General features: G+C 36.5%; 1 protein-coding gene across 1 annotated transcript in view; it reads right to left on the bottom strand.

Annotated features, from left to right (window-relative positions):
* Window positions 1–26,211, bottom strand: part of LOC134798454 (A disintegrin and metalloproteinase with thrombospondin motifs 16-like) — an 81,016-nt gene that overhangs the window by 26,282 nt on the left and 28,523 nt on the right. The window lies entirely within an intron of this gene.

Genomic DNA, 26,211 nt, shown 5'->3' with positions numbered 1-26,211 from the left:
CTATTGTCTGATATGACCGACCTCGGCATAAAATTTTGACAATGGCTCTCACGCTTGGCGTCTTAGCAATGAGATCGATAAGTGACAGACTTTTTGTCTATTGTCGCGTCTGAGAGTAAGTATATGATGGATTTGGTTATCGCATGATTGCGATAGGGCAACTGGCAGGTTTAACACTTAACATCGCTCGATAAAATAATCGATTTAGGACAGCGGACGGAAAAAAATTGAGACAAGTAGCTATAACAAATATTAGTAAAAATTTAGAGAGTTTTAAAAAGCCATAATTTTGGTCTCTATAGGTATTCATTATGATTTTTGGAAAACTAATTTTTGATGACCCCTGACCGAAGAAGTTATGGCGAGATGACACATTCCCATACATAGTCAACAAAAGGCTAGAAGTTGATCGGGTGAAGACATATTTTTACACATCTGTGAACATTGACGTAGATATATCTCAGGACTGGCCTTACGGGCAATAAGAATGGGGCATGAAGGCCACTACAGCGGTGTGACACCGCTACAACGCAATTGGTTGCTGAGTTCGCATCACGCGCGCGATTGGTCGCAACTAGTTGCGTTAGACTGCACGAATGGCTCGAATTCGTGAGTGACACCGCTGAACTAGTACCATTTTTACTGCCCGTAAGGCCCGTCCTGAGATATACGTCAATGTCTGTGAAGCTATTGAATCTGGAAAGGGCTTTTTTTTCAGCGTCGTAGGAAATATTTGTGTTATTGGAGACCTTGATCTAAACCACAATTTTGTTAAATAGGTAGGTTTATTGATTTTGCTTATATGTCTGTTATTCATTTGTACCTACTTCAGTTGATTTGATTTTTACAGACTAATGACCCCCCCCCCCCTTCATCAAAATAAATTTCTAAAATGTAATATAGTGTTTTGGAGCTTATTTTCCTCTATCGCTTTCATTCAACATTTAACAAACATAGATCATTATCAGGTGTAATAAAGAGATTAATTAACGATACACTTCACTCATCTATTGATGCTGCTACTAAAAATGCTAGTCATAGTACGTAATTGTGTCTACATTTTAACCTTTTCTCCAAATTTGTAAGTAGCGAGCTTTCTAGAAAAGCTCTTAAAAAGCCATTAAGTGTAATTATGTTTTACTACCTACTGCTTAAAGTGGCGAAAATTGTTTAGACACTGTGTTGTAATTCCGTAAGTACCTAATTCCACGTAGTTCCTAGAGTTTACTGTGATTATTTTATACTTTAGTGATTTTTGCGACAGATTTTTCTTTACAAAATCAGTGATAAGTAAAATGTCAAGCTAAAATTAAAAGTTCAGGAAAGATTTTTCACGTTTATGTGTTTTCCTATGTCTGAAAGGTGAAAGAGCTGTTTTTAGTTGAGCTACATGTAAGTATTTTCGTTATTTAGTATTACGAGTTACACAGTATTAACTATGAAATAGGACATCAAGTCCATTTACATTAAAATTCATCATTCAGTCAGCAGCATGTAGACACATGCTAACTACTGTTGCCAACGCCCATGTGAGTTCTCGAAAGTCGCAAGCGCATATTGGCTACGAAGTTCACCTGATGGTGCAACGGTGTTTGACACTAATGTCTCTAATGTTAGACTAAGAAAAGTCTGCAGCGTTTTTGATAGCCCACGCAGTGCAAGTGTTATTTTAAACATCAAACCTCTATGAAATTATGACGTATGAATAAAACTTGCACTGCATGGGCTATCAAAATCGCTACAGACTTTTCTTGGTCTAACTCTAATGTAGTTTCGACATATTCTTGGATACTTATAGAGATCATTTTCTAGATCTAGATCATAGACATTAGGTTTGACATTAAGTATCTAGAACTTAGAACCACTCTCATCGCTCGTAATCCCGCGTTCCGAATTACTATAGTTTCGGTTAATTTCCGTCCCGATTAGCGGCGAAAGTGCGTAATTGCCGTCTGCGGTCATTCATAATGGTCACGCGACTTGCGCACGAGTCGAGTACTCGACTCGATCGAACCAGAGTGACGAGGCCTCTGGAACCATACGGCCGGATTCGAACTTTAAGATACGTAAAATATTTGGTCTAGATACGATATGTATTAGAAATGGCAGTTACAAAGGTGACGTAAGTATCTTCAAACAAATACGTCATTTTTGACACTGTCACTTCATTCAGTCCACACTTTTCCCTTATCACTAAATAAAACGATTATAATATCATTTAAATGTCAGTTTACGTTCTAATTATCCTGCTAGAACACTATATCATTATTGGCCTTTGCGTCTATTGCAGACGGAATTAAGGAAACGCAGGGATGCCCAGCACCTGCCTTACCCTCTCGGCTTCACTGTCTTATCCCACGGGAAAGGCGAGGCAATACGTGTGGAGACGGGTCGGCTGCAGGAATCCGCCGGATATTTCAGGTTGGACCCTACTCGCGCCTTACGGTAACTCCATTCCGGGTTTTTAATTTTGGAGTATCCTTCTTCTAGATGGATTGCAAGCCAATGCTAAGAGGACCATTTCCTCTGTGACGAAATAGCTTCTTGTTTCGTTTGTGGACTTAATCGCCTCGTACGACATCCTTATCCTATGTGAGGGTTGGCGCTATTCTAAAGCCGGCCACCACACGGCCTACACTATAAGTTAGGCTTAATACTGGGTACATTGATCGATCAACTCTCTCTAACTCGGCTTTTGGAATAAACTCCCTGAACAATGAAAGTTTTGCGCGCCGGTAACTCTTGCGCAATATTGGGATCTATGGGCTAAAGATCTGTCGAGAGATAAATCATTGGAGCGCTTTTATGAATAACAAGTGCTATTAAGTAACAGTTTGCAAACAATTTTCATTAGATGGTTTGCATAAGTTACACAATGTGAAAACAACAATTAAAATCGGTATTTTTAATTATTAATTTCTCCGCCACCACATAGCAAAACTTTATTTTTTAGAATTTTTGGAGGCCTTAAGTCAAAATTTTGCATCAAAAATTCGATTGGCTCCCCTTCCTAAATCAATCTGTGAGTCAAAAGGAGCAACTCTGCAAAAGGAAATTCCATCATCATCATTTGCCGTATAATTAAGTGAACACCAGGGACTACCAAGTCTGTCAGGGCCAAAACATTAGCGACATCTATGTTCAAAGAAATTATAAGCCTGTGCAATGTAAGCTTGACCTATAGTTCGTTTTTTTTAGCATTAGAAATTAGGTAAACAATCTTGATGTGTCTTTTAATTGAAAAACACATTTTAAAAATAAGTTACGGCAAATATGTAACAATTATGAATCTAATACGATCATTTATATTCTTCTGCTTTCATAAGTAATAGTTTTTGAATTTTAAAAAGCGTTTTTCAATTAAAAGACTTGTCAAGATCGCTTACCTTCTTGCAAGTTCTTTCTAATGCTAAAAAAAACGAACTATAACTGTGATTCTACGACGGCCTATAGGTACCTAAATATATAGCCTTACTTACTTTCTATACATCTCGCTCGCACTAATATGCCAGTACGAGCGAGATGCATAGAAAGTTTAAGTACACGCTAGCGAATATGTCAGTGTCAAACTCGTGGTAAGGCTACTAATGATTGTTTCTGTGACTATCGTTAAACTCATTTTGCCTAAGTAAATATCTAAGTTTAATCTAAAATCTAGGTTAACCTTAGTTCCAAACCGCGTACATCCGATATAAAGGTGACCCTCGCTCGCCTTGGCACGGTCCATTCACGATTGGTTCAGCTCAGTACAGGAACTTAACCTAGTGACCTTACAAAGTGATGTTTTATGGGGTCAAATATAGGTTTAACGGTCTCCCAGCCTAGTAGGTAGCGATCCTGCCTATGATTCTGCCTTGAATTTTTTTGAGTAACAGATTTTTATCTCGATCTTATTCGCCCTGTGATCCGATTTTGCTCGGTCTACCCTACGAAACTATTAGGTAATTACTAATTAATAATAGGTATAGTAAGCTGAAAAGTTCTTAGGAATGTTGAAATAGATTCTGTTTTACAAATTTTTACCTAATATCTGGGAGACCGAGCTTTGTTCGGAAAACATATAAAAACTCAAAATTGCGTGTTGTCTCAGAAATAAGACCTAGCTAAATCGATTTTTCGCCCCCGAAAACCCCCATATAGTAAATTTCATCGAAATCGTTAGAGCCGTTTCCGAGATCCCCGAAATATATAGGTACATAAATAAACAAGAATTGCTCGTTTAAAGGTATTAGATTATTGGCTAGATGTAGCACCGACCGGAAAGTCTTATGTTGTTGAGCATTGGACTTTCCGGTCGGTGCTACATCTATTGTCAAGTAGCAGTACTGATAATTCCGCTACTCGATGCTAGAGGTCGACTATGAAAATAATAGTCTTTTTGGTACCAAAACTGATATATGTAAGTATTTTTTTCTCTATGCAATAAGTCATGTCCTCATGCCTATTTTTTAATTAGCTTATAGTTTTTAGAAGGTTTTCAGCCCATCCGCACTGTTAGCGTTGACCCCCGTTCACCTTGGCGCATGGCGTCTATTCACGATTGGTTCCGTATCTCCGTGTATACAGAAGGAATTTGGGCACAAGGCTGTGCGGGCGTTAGGAATTGGGGGCTTCCAGTCACGACAACGGGTCACAACAGGGACAAGAAAACATACAAGACTTTAATATAAAACCGCGTGTCTCTGTTATGTATGACTCCGTTTATTTTTACTGCGACAGTTGGGCACTGACATTAAACGCTAGCTTGAACGTACTTACTTTCTATGCATCTCGCTTGTACAGACACATTAGTGCAAGCGAGATGTATAGAAAGTGAATCACGTAGACGTTTAGTCCATGGGCCAGGCAAGATTTCGGTATAATTTGGGGGTACCAAGTTTCCTTTTCACAGCAGTTAGATAGGCTTATTATGAGGTTAAAAAACCATGATTGCCATCTCAAAATGAAAGATGGCGGATATTGAGTTTTAAGAAATCAACCATAATTCGAGAAATATACGTCCGATTTCGTTGCTGTTTTTTTTTAACCAAAGCTCTATAAGTGAGCTTCAAATTATGTTTACATATTATATCGATAAAGTCAAGCATTAATTAGTAATTAAATAAATATTGAAAATTTTCTAATTTTTTTGGAATACTTTTTTTTTTTAATTAAGTTTTTACAAAATATCTCGCACATTACAAAATGAGGCAAAATAGTGTATTAAATTAACTTTAATTTGACGTACAATTTGTATGGGACTGATGACTGAAAACACATGGAATCATGAATTTGGTTTTACTTCCGTTGAAATTCACCGTTGACTAAATCAGTGCGTACAGAACAAAAAGCTTCGGATAGATGTTGTAGAGTACAAAAATCATGTTTTTAGTATATTTTAATAACTTTAGCAATTGATTATAATAATATTAGAATGATAGTATTATTAGTTTTATTTGTTACAAGTAAAAACTACTTTAAACTCTTGCGTTTTGTACACATAATTAATGTTACTAACAGATCTAACGCGATTAAATTTCATTATTTGTTGAAACGTCGGAAAAAAGATAAAAAATGAAATTTAATCGCGTTTGACCCGTTAGTAACATTATTTAACTAAAAACTAGTTATTCAGTGAAAATCTTTTCGGCTACAAATCAAGATGATGCAGATTGATCTAGATATTTGTATAATATGTAGCGAAATAGGACCATTTTGTAAAGTACACCCCCAAAAAGATGGACAGTAGTCAGTATTATTCAATTTTAATGCAGCATTAATAAGGAATTTTGATTTTGATTGTTGACGTTTATCTGACATGGCTATTTTTACGTTACATATACATTTGACGTGCCCCTCCCGCGCAAAAATCGTCAGACTGTTTTGTACAGAAAATTAAAGAGAAGGCGTCTCCATTTGGTTATATCCTCCAAGTGTTACTGCTATTTAAATAAAACTTCTAAACGACAAATTGAACTTGTTTAGCCGCTGTCACAGGCACAAAATTACAATGAAAGAAAAATAAAGGTGTTTTAAAAAAGGCTGTTACATTACGTCATCAATTTTCTTTTGTCTACAATATTAGGTAACTTTTTATACTTTTTATATGCTGTTATTGCACAATACAAATTGTGCTTGAACAGCGGTCAAAAGAAATACACTTAGCGTTTTAAAATTATACCTAAATAGCAATACGATAATAAATTCACAAGTTTTTTTATACTACACTTGTGCGTAAAGTTAAATTGAAAATAATAAAGCGTTATCTACACACAGGTGAGGCACGTGGCGTTGTTTGGAGTTCACTAGTCTATACATTTTCTTGTCCCTGATCACACGGAGGAATGCCTGACATTTTGTCACGTGTGGTAATGCAGATTTATACCCATTATTATACGTATCCCAATCGGGAAATGTTGAACTGTCTTGAGGGGTTTCTAAATACTTAAGGGACCCACTGATTAACAGTTGGCCTGTCAGTTGTTCGGAACTGTCAAAATTTTGTTCTAACTGACAGGCCGATACCGTCCGGCGGACTGTTAATCAGTGGGCCCCTTTAAGGTAGGTAAGGTCAGTATCTATTTGCCTATTGGCTACCTACCTACACATACCTATATACATATATACTAGTACATACAACACAAAGTTTCTTGTATTTAAAGATCAAGATAATATAATAATTATGCCTAAAGTGTAATGTATCCATAATTTATAAATGCATGCATAATTATTGCAAAAACCTGGGAAATTACAATGAAGACATTCATAATGCACTTTACGAAGTGCAGTGTCCGATCCACAGACTACCATACATCGACTACGCGAAGAGTCTACAGCACAAACGGCGTCACATAGGGTTGCCATACGTCAGGATTTCCCCTTACATATGTCAGTAATTTTGGTCCTTTTTAGGATTCCGTACTCAAAGGGTAAAAACGGGACCCTATTACTAAGACTCCACTGTCCGACTGTCTGTCCGTCACCAGGCTGTATTATCTCATAAATCGTGACGTTGCAATTTTCACAGATGATGTATTTCTGTTGCCGCTACAACAACAAATACTAAAAAGTACGGAACCCTCGGTGGGCGAGTCCGACTCGCACTTGTCTGGTTTTTCAGGATTGTGGAGGGATTTATATCGAGAGAGTTAGGTTTTTTAAGAAACCTCTACTAATAACTAGAAGCTCTAATAGCTAATAGCTTGGAGTTGGGCAGAGAAAAGGGAAAGTTAATAGGTAGGTACCTACTACATACTAATAAGCTACAGCGTATTGTGACGATTTAAGCGACTAGTGGCCGACGAAATGTTTTGGAATAAGGGATTTAATGGGCGGATCTTTGGTGAAATGACCGTCCAGAAAATGTCAGGATTTTTAGGGTGATGTCCGGACTTTTATTAGGATATTTTTTTTTTAAATGACAACCACATAGCTGTACCAAAGTACCTACGTATACTTATATCCAGAGTCCACCACTCCATACCGCACTGTCTCCCGTGGCGGAAAAATTCAGGCCTACATGCTTCAGAGGTGCTCTATCTAGTATGCAGGTGATCTGTGGCCTTATCAGACATCCGGCACTTTTGTCTGCGCACAATTATGTGCGTATGCGCTGGTGTGAGACCTAAATAAGGCTGTGCACACACCGACGCATTTTAGACCCAAATTCAAAATAAACTTTTTTTTGGAAATACACCAGTAACGATGCGCTATCCCATAGTAAATTAATTTTGTAGCAAGCAGAAACGTATTTCTTTGCACCATTTTACATGCTTGGCCCGATGGTTGACTGGTAGAGAATGACATTGGACATTAAGTCCGCCATTTGTACATTATTTTTATGTTTTGTGCATTAAAGTTTAAATAAATAATAAATAAATTAAACGTTTGCGAACCATATATGCTATTAAGCTAAATAACTGCTTGATTTTTTTACGAGATTTTACTCAACTTGCATTATATGTACCTATGTATACCTAATGTACACACCTATGTACATAATTATGTTTGTACGGGTCAAATCTTGCAAGTTTAATTTGACCCACTTCCCGGATTCCAATGGAGCTGAATATTTGCATACGCGTCACTAAGGGGTAAATTCACGATCTACGCGGCCAAAAGTCGATTTATCAAAACAATAAATACCTCTGCGATAACAGCTACCTGCGGTAGAGGACCCTTTAGAGGCTAGATAACAACCCCTCCCACCCTCGTATGCACTTTCTAATTCGTTTCACTTCAGTCGGAATTTGATCGTGTCACTTCGTGTATGTTACTTGTTCTCGGCGCTCTTAGAAAAGCAAAACTTTGACGGTGTGGTTTATTGTTTTTAAGAGATCAAGAGTGAAAAAAATCATGGATTCTGAAACAGCAGGTTAGTAATTTATAAGCAAAAATAAAAATATGCTTTATTTATTTGTTTTTGAGGCTAGGTTAATGCTCTGAAAGAGAGACTGTTTTTGAGCGTCATTTTTCGCAAAAAAAAAACTTCACTCGTTAATAAGTAATACAATAGGGTGAGATCGAGCAGAATTGTTAACGACATGTTATAGTCTATTGCTTTGGTTATTATAATTTAAAAAAAGACTTTCCGCATGCTTCCGCCAAATCATAATTTTTATACTTTAAAAATAATCCGCCATTTTACTCAAAAATAAACTTTTTTTTGTATTGAGTTTAATCGACATGTTTATTTGTTTTAGATGTACCAAATACGTCAGAAATGAAGATCGTGACTAGAAAACACATATTTTATCTCTTCAAAAGTAAAAATTTACCTACATTGGAAGTAAAACTGTGTTCCTTAAGAGATCAACTTTTTTCTAGTGAAGGCTGCACTAATGAGCAAATAGAATTATTTAAAAGCAATTTTGCTTATTTCAAGTCAGAATTTACGACTAGATGGAGTAAAGCTCAGTATAAAGAAGACAGATTCATAAAAAACAATAATTCTTGGCTAGAAGGCTCTTTCGCGATTCCCGTTGCTGAAAGTCCGTTGTTTGTAGATATGCCAAAGGCTAATTTTGGCAACACGAATGATGGAAACACCAGCAGAAGGTTTTTTGATGATCCAAAATTAGCATCAGATATAACTGGAATCAGTTACGAGCTGATATATAGATTAAAAGTAATTTTAGAGACGATATCAAGCTGCCACAAAATTGACTCTGAAAAATACGACAGTTACGCAAAGGAAACAGGAGAACTATATGTCAAATTATACGGATGGCATCCCATGACGCCCACGATGCATAAGATACTAGTCCATGGTGCTGTTATTATAAAAAAATGCGTTACTACCCATTGGACAGCTCACTGAAGAAGCTGCAGCGCGTAACAAGCATTTCCGATCTTATCGACTTGATTTCGCAAGGAAGTTTACGAAAGAAAGCTGCAACACGGATATTTTGAATCGCTTACTTTTGAGTTCCGACCCCTTACTGAGCTGCAGGAGAAAAGTAAAAAAAAGAAAGCACAGTACTTTCCTGACAGAGACGATAGAATTGCTATTGCCTGCCGATCCGAACCCAGAGTGCTCTTCCGGAAGCGAAGAAGAAAACATCATAGCAGAGACTGTAGCTTAATATGGCAACTGATTTTATTTCAGTAATAAATTATTATACACATTTTACTATATTTTTAATTTTTTCCTCTTTTGTGCAGATGTCGAAATTTTACATATCAGTAGAATTTTGAAAAAAATATCCTATAAATTAAAATTTTTTATCATGAAACAGTTGTTTCAAATTCGTAAAACGTTAAAAAATACAAAAACCCGCAAAAATAATTTTGGCCCCGTAGATCGTGAATTTACCCCTATGTGCGCGTGTAAGTCGGGTGACAATGCAATAATATGGTATCATGGAGCTGATCTGATGATGGATACAGGAGGTGGCCATAGGAACTCCGTTATAAAACAACGCAACCTAATTGTGTGGGGTTTTTAGAATCCTCTCGATGAGTATGGGTTGTCTGTGGAAAAGTACAGTCAGGGATAAAAGCTTGTACCATAAATGCATATTTTGCATATTATCTTCGATTGGATTGCAACCTAGGTAGCTTCGTGTAACTTTTAACTATGCATTTTTTGTACCGAGTGTACTCGTGTGATATATACTACGATATAACCTCGTTGGGCTAACTGCCTTGTCTCATACAATGCATAACTACCGTAATTTGCGCGCTAAATCTTCAAGGGCGAAGCAATAAAAAATAAAGCTAATTGCTTGAAAATCTAGGACTTGATGGCAGCAATAAAAACTATACTTGCATACAGATGTAGTGCATAATTGTTTTCGATCGTATTTTCTCGGAAACGTTCGTATTTGGCGTGCTACTTCAGTCAGCCGCAGTACTTTTTGTATCGAGAATGACTGAAATACTCAGCAAGACGCGTTCGTACGTTTCCGTGAAAATATCAAAATAACAAAACACATGTCCATTATTTTTTCATGTTCTCCAATATATATTGATACCAGTAATTAACTAGCAATTTGCTTGAACAAAACTCTACAGAAGTTAGAGGGTTTTGTCACTTTTCAGTACTTTGAGGGCCAATTGAGTTTGGGCAGCTAAAGAAAATATGTGTCTGTTATTTTAAACTACTCTATAACATATATAAAAATAAATCAAATCGAAGCCGGACAGTTGAGTACCCTTCATTGTTAGTGCATTTAAACTTTTATGGTAGATATTATACAGGGTGTCGTTTGCCTCAGGGACCTCAGGGTTAACCTAAAATGTTACACATGTTGATTAGAACATTTCTCATTAAATAATATACAAAACAAACTCCTGGCCACAATTTCGACTGTATATATATACGTTAAATTAAGAAATGTCAGCACAGTCACATTTGATCTGAAGGCTTTCTTTACTGGCCGAGGTGTTAGTATTAGGTACTATTTTTCTGACCGAAAGCGGCAACTTTGTTTAGCGCAGCGGGCCGAAAGTTGACGCTTTTCCGTCGGAGGCCAGAAATAATGTTTTAATATTTGAAGTTGGCGCGCCTTTCTTGTGGGATAAGACAGTGACGCCGAGAGGGTAATGCAGAGTGCTGGGCATAATCCCTGCGTTTCCTTAATTCCGTCCCAGGCGGTGTAATGTCTTACACCATAAATCGTCTGCAATAGACGCAAAGGCCAATGATTGATTGATTTGGAGTTAGAGTAACCTTATGTTAACTTTATTCTTGACGTTGACCTTGTAAATTCGTTTTCATGCCGTATGCAAATAGAAAAACCGAGCCACAGAAATCATACACAATTATTGCCCTAAACAATTGTCTGTTCTGTATCGACCATCTGTAAGCTCGCTTGTTAAAAGATGCATTGTTTTGGTGTGTTTATCTTTAATTATATCTTTGATCGTCCTTGGGTTTTGTATGATCCATCTTTAATGAGGGTTTTGAGGATTTTTTTGTAACTGAGCAAGTTTTTTGGGGTGTCTAGATCTTCGTGTAAACGCAGAATAAATAATAGTACTACCGTCCAGAAAGGAAACTTCCTACAAACCCGAAGTTTGACAGTGGCTCAGGGTCGAATAATCTTGTCCCTTTCTAATATATTGCACTATCCCTTTCGGTTATTTAGGGTTGTCAATATTTAAGTCATTATCTGTGTCTGTGCACGCAAAGGGACGTCAAGTTGTGTCAACCCTAATAATTGCTCGGAGCAATGCTGTGCCGAACGGGCCATCGATCACTCCTATTTATAGGCTTATTAAAAAAATTACGCAGCCGAACTACTAGTTTCAGATAATTTATTAAACTGTGCCGCCGTCTGTCAACAATGTCGGCATTAATCTCCTAAACGGGACCGATAACATCTCGTGATAGACGCGATAGGAAATCTAGACTAACAGGCTATGTCCACATTTCGGTTTGCTTAGCTAATTAGTGTCAAAAAGTAAAAATGTATAATAGAAAGGTAAATTTACGAAATATTCCTAATCTTCTAAATTAACTACATATTTAAAAAGTCTTCTCAGTCCATTGGATGAAAGAGAAAATTGAAACACAAAACATTGAATTGCTGTGTTTACCTAAGTCAGGTTAAAGATTAATTTTTTTTTTATTTGCAAGATTTGGCGCCACCCTGTATTACCTGCGTATGCTGTTGCTGCAATGATGTGAGATAATATCGTCTATAAAACATTAACCTTTAAAAAATACAAAAACCGACTTCAAAAAGATAAAATACATACAATATTATCCCTTTTATATGCGCTAGCAACTGATATGTTTCAAGTCGGTGCCAATTATAAATGTTATAATACTGTCGGATTCAAGGGTCGAATTGATAATCTCTGCCTTTTTTGAAGTCGGTTATAAGTTATAAGTAAACACGTAGATACATTATAGTACATGCCTACTCAGATAGACTAAATATAATGGTCTATAATTAAGGTTAATTTAATTAAGGTTATTATATTAAACACAGATATTTTTATCACCTAGATAACCTAAAAACATTCTAACATGACAAATACCATAGAGTCCCACTGAGTCCCACGAAACGAATGTTAACCTAGTTCCCACTCGTGGCATACTAGCGCTTATTGCTAATTGCATAAGAATGTTTTTTGCTAACTTTAATTAGAATTGTGCAAAATTGCACATGTGCTTGGTCGAGTTTATAGATATATCTGGAATAGATCACGCAAACGTATTAAGTTTTATTACGTTTAAACGTTTTAAATTGTATTGAGTTTCTGATTGCAAAAAGACCCAGTTCTGAAACAATCCTCAAGATTTTGATAGTGTAATACCTATCTGGGGGCCTAGCCAAGATCACAACCATTGGTAGAAAACGCCAAACTTAAATAATGTATGCACGTCGCGTGACATTTCGTAGCATTTTTCCATTTCGTTTGTCTTTTGTTGATGTATACTTGACAAAAAAAACAATATTTTTGTAGTGGAATTTTAACATTTTCTTAATTTTTTTTTAACTCAATTTCTCATTCCGTAGTTTCAAATCTATATGCGAATTGATAAAGCCATACGTAAATGTCCATTTTGCCTTTTCTTATCACTAAAATACGTCTGTCACTTCGCGAAGCACAATGCGACGTCTATTAGGTTAATATGTCTGTGCTCGGTTGCCATAATTGTGCGCATGCACATGCCAGAATTAATGCCGGCTTTAAGACAAAGACATTGAGAAAACTTGTAACCTACTTGTAGCGTTACTTCGACATGTTTTAAATATGTCTTTGTGAAATTAAGAGTTACTTATGCAGAATTAAAATAAAACTCAGCCTGTACATCTAGTGTAAATAAATTTCATACAATAGCGAGACGTGACGTAAGCGTTTGCGTGTAATTTTGTATGGGATTTTGAGTTTCCAAAACGTCCCGCTTGGCGCGCTGTTCAAAATCCCATGCAAAATAGACATAACGCAAACGCGAATTCGTCACGCTAACGAATGAAATTTAGGTACACTAGGGGTTCTGGTGCTAGCCTGGCTGGGCTCACGCTCGTATTCCGTCGGGGCCACAAACAGGGGCGTATTTTGATATTTGGCGCCCCGGGCCAATAAGTTTTGTCACCCCAGAAGTCAAGGAAGAAAAACAAAATGCAATCCGCCATGCCCGCCCTTAGCGGGTTGGCGCCCCGGGCCATGGCCCGGATGGCCCTAGGGTATACGCCTCAGGCCATAAGTGAGTGAAATCATGGAAAGACACTACATTTAGGCCCACTTGCACCATTCCACAAACCCGGGGTTAACCGGTTAAACATGGAGTTACCATGGTTACCAGTACAATTTGACATTAGGTTTAACCGCTTAACCCCGGGTTAGTGGAATGGTGCAAGTGGGCCTTAAACAATTAAAATTTTAACAAATAACGCATTGAATTTAATTTACAAACTTTGAACGAAAAGCTCGTTATAAACCTATGATACATAGGTGTAAATGTACCTATACAGGTACTAGATATAAATGTGATTAGTTGATTACTAAGTACTCTCAAAACTTGTTGGCAAGCCTCGGAAATAGGCTCTAGAAAATGAATGGGCTTGAGGTAATTAAGGTGAGGCCTGTTCAGAATGTTTGTCTGTGTATGGTAGTTCTTTGTGTTAATACCTTTTTATTATACATACCTACTACTCTTAAAAAATTGTTACGGTCGTTAGTCTTAGTTAGTCTAAAAGAGTATGAACAAAACTAAGTTTGTGATTTAAAAAATGAAATTTATCCAAACGGGCCTAAATGATATAAAGAAATCACTTATTAACGGAAAATTACAGTTTTTTTCGGGACAAATTTGTGATTTCATGAATTAATTGTTTACTGAAATAATTTTTCCGCCCATAAATCGGACCTAAACCAGCCAAATTTTATCTAAACCTATAAACACTAAAATTGGTCAACAAAATAAAAATCGTACCACTTAGTTTAATTTAATTTATTGTATTAATTATGTAATGTATGGATCTTTTATCCGAAATAAATAAATAAATAAACCTTAAGCTAAAACGAGCGTAGGCTACCAAATTGATTGTGTGTACAAAAATAATGTTTTTCGGCCGCTGGCTGAGCAATAATTGGCTACTTTCCTACTAGTCAAATCAGCTTCTTTTTTAGAACTGTCAAAACGATTTGCTAATATAGAATTTATATGAAAACGTGTGTAGTGACGTCACAGTCAACTCACCTACTTTTTATACTTCCATCCGATTTATTAATCGTCACCGTCGATAGTTAAGATAAAATCAAGTTATGTACGTATTATCTTGCGGTTTATTTTTTTAACGAGGAATGGTGTACACAAACGCACAATGAATATTGCAGTAGAGTAGGCAAACTAAAATAAGTAGGTACATGAAAGAAAGAGTAGTAAACTTAAAGAGATTTTCCGATAAATTAATAAGTATATGAACAATTTAAAAGATTCATTTTTTTATCGGTCTGTCTACTACTTATTTATATCTTTTAAAAAGTCAGTAATAAGTAATTTCAAAGTCTTCCTACCCTGTCTATGTCTAAGCGTATATTGAGTCTGGGATAACTTCAAAAACGCGGTATTTTTTTGAAAATAACAAACATCTAAGCACTTACTAAACTAGAACCATTTTGTACTAAGAAGCGCTGGTGGCCTAGCGGTAAGGGCGTGCAACTTTCAATCCGGAGGTCACGTGTTCAAACCCCGGCTCGTACCAATGAGGTTTTCCGAACTTATGTATAAATTATCATTTAATATATACCAGTTGCTGTTCGGTGAAGGAAAACATCGTAAGGAAACCAGACTAATCCCAATAAGGCCTAGTTTCCCCCAGTTTGGGTAGAAGAACAGATGGCAGTCGTAGTCGTTTTCGTAAAAACTAGTGCGTACGTCAATTCTTGGGATTAGTTGTCAAGCGGACCCGAGGCTCCCATGAGCCGTGGTAGTGTTTTTGCCTTTTAATTTAAGACTGCTGTACATGTGTTTAGTACACCAGTTGATTGCACTTGCTATGTTTATATGTAGGTACATATGTAAACATAGCAAGTGCAATAAACTTATTTATTCCTAGGATAATATGTAGGTACCTAGGTAATGGTAGTGGATATAACTGGACACAGCTACCTAACAATTTACGCTTTAGATTTATCAGTTCAACTTGCATTTTCTCTAGAACCGGTTTATTTTCTCTATCTGGAATGCCTACTGACTGTTTAGTTATTTTAGAATTCTTAGCGCCACTTGCACCGTCCGACTAACCCGGGGTTAACCGGCTAAACCTGGAGTAACCATGGTTACCAGTACAATTTGACACTGGGTTAACGGTTTAACGGCTTAACCCTGGGATAGTGGGATGGTGCAAGTCACCCTATTCAAATGAAAATATTCAAATGAAAATTTTTGCTTAAGTTCGAGATTGAAAGCGTTTTCTACTGAGAGTGTCCATGCAATACCGACTTAACATTTGCGAAAGAAAACTAAAGTAGTACTGCGAAAAAAAAGGCGTTACACACTACATGAGGGGGCCTAGCCAAGATGACAATAGTTGATAGAAAATGCCGATCGAATATTAAATGACGTACTTATAGAATTCACGTGACTTTTTGTAGTAAGTATCTGTCATCCTGATACATTTGTTCTTTTAGTTTGGCATTTGTCGATGTATGATTGTCATTTTGGCTATGCTTCCTCTTATATTATTAATCGAAGAAAAAATACATTAGTAATATACCTGGTGCCAAATTCATGTGGTAGGTACTAACACTAGCTAAAGTACCCACCTATTACATAGTGCACCTGTACGGTTACCATCAGTTTGTCACTGACATAAACGCCGTCGAGAACGTAATTTACTTTCTATACATCTCGCTCGCACTCGCATATTAGTGCAAACGGGATGTATAGAAAGTAAATTACGTTCTCGACGGCGTTTATGTCAGTGACAAACTGATGGTAACCGTACTGGTTAGTCATTATGTCAAATAATGAATTAATGACATAACACTTTTCTTCGCTTGACAGTTCACTGCCTATTGAACAAGAAAGAAAACATACCGTCACGTTACAAATAACCAAACAATTATAACTGCTTTAGCCCCAGTTCAACCCTACTTACACAGCCAATATCAACTTTATCTCTATTCATTTAAGGTTCAAAATTAAATGGATATTAATGCTGTCAAAAGGCAAATATGAGTGATGCGGCAAAAGCCACAGTTTTACTAAACTTACAAATGCAAATGAGACTTTGTCACTATGCAAATAAGGTTCATTTTTGAATAACAACGAATGCTTCAAAGAGGCGTAAATGAATGCTGCAATTAACTTCAAAAGTGTTCGATGTTCAATGACCATTACGACCTATAAAGTGGTTCGACCCAAAAACATACGAATTTGAACCTTCTTCCACAGACATAAGTGACTAAATGTGTACATATTTATGAGTAAAGGCTTGCGCTAATCATGTTAGTATTTTATTGTCAATAATTTCTAGCTTAATTTGCATTTAAGAAAAAGCATTTGAAAACGGTTTCGCAATAATGCCACAATAGGTTTGTATTCAGACGAGTATAAGGGGCGTGATTCTACATTGTAATTTGACAGCTAGTGACATCACAAATATAAATTAAATATGTAAATACCTACATTGCATAGGTCCACTTGCACAATTCCACTAACCCGGGGTGGTAAGCGGTTAGTGCCACTTGCACCATCCCACTGACCCGGGGTTAACCCGCGGTTAAATCGGTAATCCAGTGTCATATGGTACTAGTAACCATGGTAACTCCAGGTTTAACCGGTTAACCCTGGGATGGTGGAATCATAGATGTAAGTAAATTGAGGTAGATATGGTACCAGGCATGGTATAATAATATACTCCGCTTGGTACTCTATTCCGAGATTCGCGTATGACCTAACTGACACGGGCCTACGTCATCATGCTGTTTACAGGTTCTCAAACTTTGAAATGTGGGAGAATTTTAACCAAGGGTGAAAATTATTTTAACGGCATTAATTTTAAGTTATTCATGTAGGAACATAGTAAAATAAAACAAATCTAATGTATTAAATCATAAATCATAAAATCATAAATCATTTATTTTTCGTGATAAACTTAGTGTACAGTCAGCGTCAGAGAGACGTGACCCCCCTAATAGCAGTATAGAAACTGTACAATAATTTCGTCATCACACGTAGTGTTTGCGTAGCTGTGTGGTTTCATAAGCGGACTAAAGATCCTAAGAAACCGGGTTCGAGACCGATCAAAGCACTTAGAATCTTTTTGTTTTTTTCTTTGTTAGCATACCTGTATTATTAAGTTCAGAACTATTGAAAACTGAATACGGGTAATATCAAATATTATAGTAGAAATAGGAAAAATTAAAATAAAAACAATCTTAAAAACACTGTATTTTATTGGTATTTTACTAACGTTAAGCACAAGTCTTTACACCAGTTTCTTTTTTCGAACTGTCAAAACGATTTGCCGCTGTGGAATTTATATGAAACATTATAAAATGACGTCACGGTCAATTTACCTACTCTTTATTTTATACTTCTATACGATTTATAAAATAGAAAGTGTGACTAAAATAACTATGCATAACAGCTGCATTGTAAGCATATTTGTCTTTTAATAGTAAATAAACAACAATATTATAGTGCGAGTTAATTAAAATTGTGGTATGTTACATGGGCTGCGAATATAGCTGCCTTAATAAGTAATAGCAAGTAATAGGAAGGGAACCGGAGGGGAAATCCCTAGGATACTGTCTATTGAATATAGGCTAGTGGCTGTGTGTTGTCTTTGCCTTACAACATCAGAATGACTGAGTCATGAAAGTCCAGACAGGATATATTTTGAATGTCGAATCTCGCGTGATTAGTAGTTACTAATATCTGTTATGCAGTTGCATAACAGATAACTATATATAAATATTGGGTTCGATAAATAATGGTTATGTATAAAACGCGAAGATATTCTAACCTTGCGAGCCATGAACTACGTTTCAGAGAGAAACAGCATGTTATCGGCCAGCGATAACAATATTCATCTCCTGTCACGTTACCACAATTTTAGGAAACACAACACTTACTACCTATACCTTGTTTTTAGCATTAGAAAAAGGGTTAACAATTTTGACAAGTCTTTTTATAGAATAACGCTTCTAACAAAAAGTAACTATTACTTATGAAACCAAAATAATGTAATACCTATATGTCCTTGCTACATAACTGTAACATATTTACTATGACTTATTTTTTTGTGTTTCAAAAGTGTTTTAAATGTAAAGACACGTTAAGCTTCCACCCTTTTTGTAATGCTAAAAAACACAAGGTATAATCTGGAACAATATCAGTAAAACTTTTGCATGCCCATCAAAGAACAATATATTCAAATCTTACACTATTTTTCACTAGCTGTATTTTTTTTCTAATACCGGAGAGGGTAACCGTTATTCTCTTCTATTTCTTTCAGCCTACTTTTCATGCTAGCTACCAAGTTTGAGCATATGTCAGTATTCCTCATAAGTTCCCACGTTCTATAGACTTCTTCATCAAGGTTTTGTTTTGATTTGACCTGATCGGGGTCCCAGTTGAGCACCATTTGACCCCATAAATTTTCAATTGGGTTCAGGTCAGGGCTCTTAGATGGCCAGTCGAAAACTGTAATGTCTGGTTGAGATTCTAACCACTGTTGGACTATCCGTGAGCGATGCACTGCACTATTGTCTTGCACAAAAAAGATTTGCCCTTCAGGGTATGCGACACGAACTGATGGTAGCATCACGTCTCGTAATATTTCCAGGTATCGTTTGCTGTTCATCCGCCCTCCAACTTCCACGAGCTCACCTGGACCCATAGACGACATCCACCCAAAATACGCTGAAAAAAGCAATATATTGTAATACTTATACAACAAAATGTGTATAAAAATTGATGAAATATATGAGATTAATTAATAGGGACCATCTAAAATGCGTCATAAATATTTGTGGCTTTCCGCCACAGAAACCCTTGTGCTTCAAGTGCCTCATTTCAACAAAATTCAGATAAAATGCATAAGGACCTTTCTATACTGTAAAGCCACATTTTATTTATACTTCTAGTCAAAACGAGTTATTTGAGTAAGTTGTAGAATGAGTTATTTACCTAATGTTATTCTTCCGCTTGTTCTCAAGTCTAGCACGTTTTTGGGGTTATATCGTTCCCCTCTCCTTCGCCTCAAAATTTTTCGTCCATCTTTGTCCGATTTGAAGCATTTTTCATCCGAAAAAATTACGATCTGGTTCTCCCAGTCGAAATCCTCATATTTTTTGGCAAAACTAAGACGATCGTCGCGATGCTTATTAGACAAACTTATTTTTTTTGCTGGTTTATAATGGTGTATCTGGGCAGCGTGCAAATGTCTTCTGACAGTGCTAAGAGATACCCCAAATGTCTCAGCTGTTGAGCGAGTTGTAGTAAATGGAGCGTCGGTATGAATTTGCACAATACTACGGTGCCGCTGAGATTCCTCTGTGTAGGCAGAAGGACAAGGGCCTTGCCGATCTTCTTTAACGTCACCCGTTCTTTCATACCGCCTTAGCCATTTGCGAACCGTGTTCCTCTGCAAATAAAAAAACACAATTTAAACGTAATAGGTCTATTAACAAAACATGGCCAATGAAATGGAGTAAACTCTAAGTAACTCACCGCTATATTCATTTCTCGTGCAATTTTTTTAATACTCTGGTTTTGTTCCCGAAGCACTACAATTTTCGATCTCATAAAAGAATTTAATCGAACCATTTTAAAACACAGTTGACACAAGTTTTCGGACAAGTCGAGAATAATATGTATAAAACAACGTTACTACTTCGGCACACCTAGAATAGACGTAAAGATAACGGTAATGATTTGCGGCGGATGCGAATTATTACAAAGTTACCCTAAAACTCAATTGTAATTAAAAAAATGCGAAACGGGATATTCATACTAAATTCAACCTAAACACATATTTAGTTAAAGATGTTATTATTCACTTTCGGATTCGGATATGAGGGTAGAGAAATAATAATAAACAAAGACAAGACTATATTAAGTATCTATGACTAAGACAAGGACGCATCGACATACGAGTAAGTAACTTCCACCTTTACGATTTGACGATAGTGATTCATATTTTTGCAAGTAATAATATGTGTTCGGTGGCTCAATGGTAGTGACGGACTAATGTAAGAACATGTAGTCTTAATAACAGCCGTGAGGTCCGAGGATCGATTCCCAACAACGGTTGGAGACAAAAGGGAAAAATGACTTTTTGAAATAATATGATGCTTGATACAGCTGTGGCGATGTTGAACTAAAGTTTCGACGTTGCCGTGTGAGCTATAGTTTTAAAACCAGGGGGGTCACGTTTCTCTGACGCTGACTGTACATACAAAAGTAAAATTAAATGCTTAATACAAACATAATTACAAATTGTTTACCACGAAATGGGCTCGCCTCAGCATAATGCTGACCCGAGAGTCGGCGCTGGTCTTCCGGCGAGTCCATTTTGGTGGGCCACGAACGCAGCTGTACGGCACGGCCTCGTAGAACTGAACGCAACCACTTGCGGCTGCCAGCGCCATCTGGCCTACGGGTGTGACAAATGACAGATAACCTAAAAGGCAATGCCGTACAGACAGGGTGCTAACAATAACAATTGAGAATACTAGAACATTTCAAGCATAAAACACATGGAATAACTGTGAAAACATTACAAATATTAAGATACAAACAAACAACATAAATAAATAAGACTACATACGTGATTAACGTTTAAAAAGTTACCAAACACACTGTTTACTCTGTTTACTTTACCAAAGTGAGAAGTGAAGGAGTGATCAAAAAATATCTTACCTTACATAAAAGATAGATAAAACACACGCGCAATTGTGTTAACATACAGCGAAAAAGAAAGGATATGACAGCAAAACTATACATACAGACGCATTGGGTTACTTACAGTGAGGAAAGGACATAAAAACAGGTATTTACTTTTATACAATTGCTTGCTATTTAGAACATACATATTACAATTTAATCTAAAAATATTCTATTTATAATTATAATTACCTTAATATAATTATTGTCGAGTAGTTACATTCGTCAATAATTACATTAAAAGCAACTAGTGAAATCAAACTTTATTTATCTATACATGACAAACGTTTGAAAAACTAATTCACAGTTACACATTAATTACCAACCTTACGACGTGAAAAGTTTGGAAAACACTGCGACTGCTGACACTGAGCGAGAAGGAAATAACAATTAACACGCGTTCGACAAGGATGACGGTCAGGGCATGAAGTTATCTAGATCCGAATTGTCAAATGTGACAGCGCTATCCTGTGTTGCCAGTAATGTAAACAGAATTACCCGATCGTCTGAAATTTCTTTCGTGGATCGGAAGATATTGCTAACGAATAATTAAAAATGACGTGTTATTGTAAAATTTAAGATAAAATACATATAAATGAAAATTATAAACTTATAAAGAAATATTTTAACTTATTAACCATAGGTATAATGTACCCATGTAACATGTTATGTTGAAATAAAGTGGCAATGTTATTGTGACGTAGGCCCGTGTCACTCTGGGAATAGAAGACCATGTTTTATTAGACCATGGTACCAGGCGCACGATCGTGAGCCATTAAATATAGGTTCCGGAACCTATATTTAGTTAGTCGTATGGGTGACGCCAACCTGTCAAGCTGTCAAAATTGTTGGTTCAAATTTTAGTTTTGTCAACTATGAACGTCAGACGTCTACATAAATAAAAGGTCATTGGGTGGAATGGTGCAAGTGGGCCATAGATATTAAATATTATACGAGTATTATGTGTATGTAAGTACAAGGGATTAACTTTGAAACCTTAGAAAAATAAATCCCGATATGTTTACAGTCAAATAATCTAATTTTCTTACCATTTCGTAAATTCGTACCTTGTCACAGTGACAATCAATATGAATGTCGCTAGAGACCTCATACTATTGTCACCGTGACAAGGTAGGTAGGGTAGGAATTGAATTCTTTGACTGTACTTAGTTCAATGTTCAATTAAATTCGAAAAACTAGCTAATAAACGGAAGGATATAATCGTGGTAAATCGGTAATTTTACTAGATTTATAGATTAAATGGATTAGACTATAATTGATAGCTACCTAGCTACCGGTTTTCTTTCCTGCACAAGACTCGCGTTTCTAGGGTTCCGTACATAAGTCCGACTCACGCTTGACTGCACTTTTCTAGTAGGTTTTCCTGTCATCTACAGGTAAATAACTATTTTGTGTATTATTTTCAAAATTTTAGACCCATGCAGTAGTTTCGGAGATAAAGGGGGGGAATGGTCACTTTATGGCTATTTTCTTAAATAACTTCGAACCTATGTATTTTAAAATTATAAAACAAACAAGTGCATCTTTGGGTCACTAATTTACATATGTGTACCAAATTTCAACTTAATTGGTCCAGTAGTTACCAAGAAAATAGGCTGTGACAGACGGACAGACAGACGCACGAGTGATCCTATAAGGGTTCCGTTTTTTCCTTTTGAGGTACGGAACCCTAAAAATTACTTGGATTGTGTGAATGTTAACAGAAAAGCAAGAAAAGAAAATGTGGCCAGTAATAAACGGTTTACCCTATTCGGTTAATAACAAACAAGTGCGAGTCGGACTCGCGCACGAAGGGTTCCGTATCATCACGCAAAAAAACGGCAAAAAAATCGTTTGTTGTATGGGATTTATTTATTTTATCCCGTTTTTAGGGTTCCGTAGCCAAAGGGTAAAACGGGACCCTATTACTAAGACTCCGCTGTCCGTCCGTCTGTCCGTCTGTCCGTCTGTCCGTCTGTCCGTCTGTCCGTCTGTCCGTCCGTCCGTCCGTCTGTCACCAGGCTGTATCTAGACTAGACAGTTGAAATTTTCACAGATGATGTATTTCTGTTGCCGCTATAACAACAAATACTTCTTAGTAATAGGGTCCCGTTTTACCCTTTGGGTACGGAACCCTAAACAGTAAAGTTCGTAATACGAGTGGGTACACAATGTTATTCATGATTATTTCGTTCCGCCAGCCCATGATGAAAGGTATTGACAAAAAATATTTGCTTGCCAAATCGTTGAATTAGTGTTAGGATTTCGTGATACAATTGTTCTGGATATGTCAGCATTTAATTGGCTTGCATGTTTGCCTATTATTTGATAAGATATTGCGAACAAATTGAATAAGTTAAACATATGTACTTTTAATTAAAAAAATTCCCACCTCAAAAAATATAGCGTTTATTTAAATTAGACCCACTTCCCATTATTCGATTGACCTGAAATTTGACATACCTACATTACCTACATATTATGAAAGTTGGGTGACAATGGAATATTATGATAGCATCCAGTACCGTCTTTTAACATAAGGGCACACGGGGCCCGTGCCCAGGGCCCCCATCGTCAGGGGGCCCCGAAGGACAGACAAAAGCAGTATATTTGAAATAGAGGATCATAGTAGAAAAATGTTAGTTTAATTCGCTTTCTTTACTTTCAAAAAGGGCCCCAAACTCTTATGTGCCCCAGGGCCCCAGCATAGTTTATGACGGCCCTGGTAGCATCGAGCTGATGATCTGATGATGGACACAGGAGGTGGACAGGACTCTGAGAATAAACCACTCATACCATACCACTATCCACATATCCGCATACCACTCATACGCTCAAGCTTGGCTTCGTTACGGTATTATATTATGGGGCCATAGCAGTGACGTTCACGATCTCTTTATAGCCCAAAAAAAATGTGTCCGCATACTAATTAATATACAACAAATCGACAGTTGCAAGAAACATTTCACCAACCTCCAAATTCTGACTCTTCACTCTCTGTACATTATAGAAATTTCAATTTTTGTCAGAAAGAATATAAAATTATTTGAATATTGTAAAAGCGCACGTAGAAATAATAAGCTCGTCCCTCCGGAACCAATTTTAGACATCTACAAAAAAGGCCCTTATTTCAGGGCCATCCAGATCTACAATAAACTGCCTAATAATATCAGAAACATAGAAAACCTAAATTCATTCACATCAAAATTAAAATTATTATTAATAGAGAAGGCATACTGTTCCGTCCAAGAGTTCATGGAAGATAGCTTCTTTTTGTAATTACGAGTACCAGGTACTAATACTAATCCCCTGTGTAAATAATAATATAGGTACAACTATTTAATTGTTAGTAGAAATAAGTAAAGAAAATGTTTTAATTAAATTTAAAATTAGGCTTCTAATGTTCATAAACTACCTAGAAGTAAGATTTATTTGCAATGCCCCAACAGGGTGCCATGTGTTCTCACAACCTTTTACTGTAACAACTAAATGTACCATGGTTTCGCAATAAAGAATTCTATTCTATTCTAAACAACGCAACCTAATTGTGTTTGGGTTTGTCAGAATTATCTAGAACTCTAGAAGAGTGTTACCTGTCTGTTGAAAGATAAGTACAGTTAGCGATAAAAGCTAGTATCAAATATGAAATTTTGATAGAAAACATATTACAAACTCTATCATATTAATATACATACATATATTGAGGCAAATACTCTCTACAAATTGAACATAACCTCATAAACCTGTCACTATCTGATATTAAAATAATACATTACTTCCTAATAGTTGCGGTCTAAATGGTATAATAGTGCCATTACGCAGTACATGGTACCAACAGATGACGGAAATGGTAAACCCATATCCATCACTATTTATTTTGGCGACCATGAAATTGACCGCATTATGGACTGACTTCACAAAAGGTCTATGTTATTGGGAAAATTGAGGTGCTTACGACCTGTTGATATTGACGGAAAATAGCAGTTAGAATATGTTCGGATTTCAAATATTTTAACTTGTAGCGGTCCGCCATAAAAGAAAAATTGTAGAGTCAGCAAGAAAGATTATTTTGGGATACTAGTTCGTCTTTAACAATAGAGTTATATTGTATTTAAGTAGAGTTAGACCAAGAAAAGTCTGAAACGATTTTGATAGCACACTTATATATCATCATTTCATAGAAGTTTGACGTTTAAAATAACACTTGCACTGCGTGTATCAAAATCGTTGCAGACTTTTCTGTATACTTACTTAGGTATCTTATCTTATCCTTTATTAGGTACCTATTCATTATGTTTATTATACATATTTCTAAGCGCCACTTGCACCATACCACTAACCCGGGTTTAACTCGTAACCGTGAAGCGCCTCTTGCACCATCCCACTAACCGGTTAAACTTGGAGTTACCATGGTTACCAGTACAATTTGACACTGAGTTATCGGTTTAACCGCATAACCCCGGGTTAGTGGGCTGGCGCAAGTAGCGCTAACCGAGTCAAATTGTACTGGTAACCGTGGTAACTCCAGATTTAACCGATTCACCCCGGATTAGTGGGATGGTGCAAGGTGCAAGTGGCGCTAAGACTATTACAATAAACAATTACATAAAGTGTCATTCTATGGAACTTGCTAATTATGTAAACAAACCGCCATATTGAAATTGTCAAAGAATGATGAATTTACTAGTGACTTTTGTTTACATAGTTAACCAGTTCCATAGAGTGATACTTTACATAAAAAAATATGCAGATATATATTATAGTTCAGTATGGTTCAGTGACATTGCCGTGAGCGAAATTCGTTTTATTGAACAATGATAGATGTGTAGGTATTTTGTTTCGTAATGGTTAGAACCGGTATCTGGATTGAATGT

This window comes from Cydia splendana, chromosome 16 (genome assembly GCF_910591565.1).
Source record: "Cydia splendana chromosome 16, ilCydSple1.2, whole genome shotgun sequence".
Taxonomy (NCBI): Eukaryota; Metazoa; Arthropoda; class Insecta; order Lepidoptera; family Tortricidae; genus Cydia; species Cydia splendana.
This window is presented reverse-complemented; position numbering and strand designations above follow the sequence as displayed.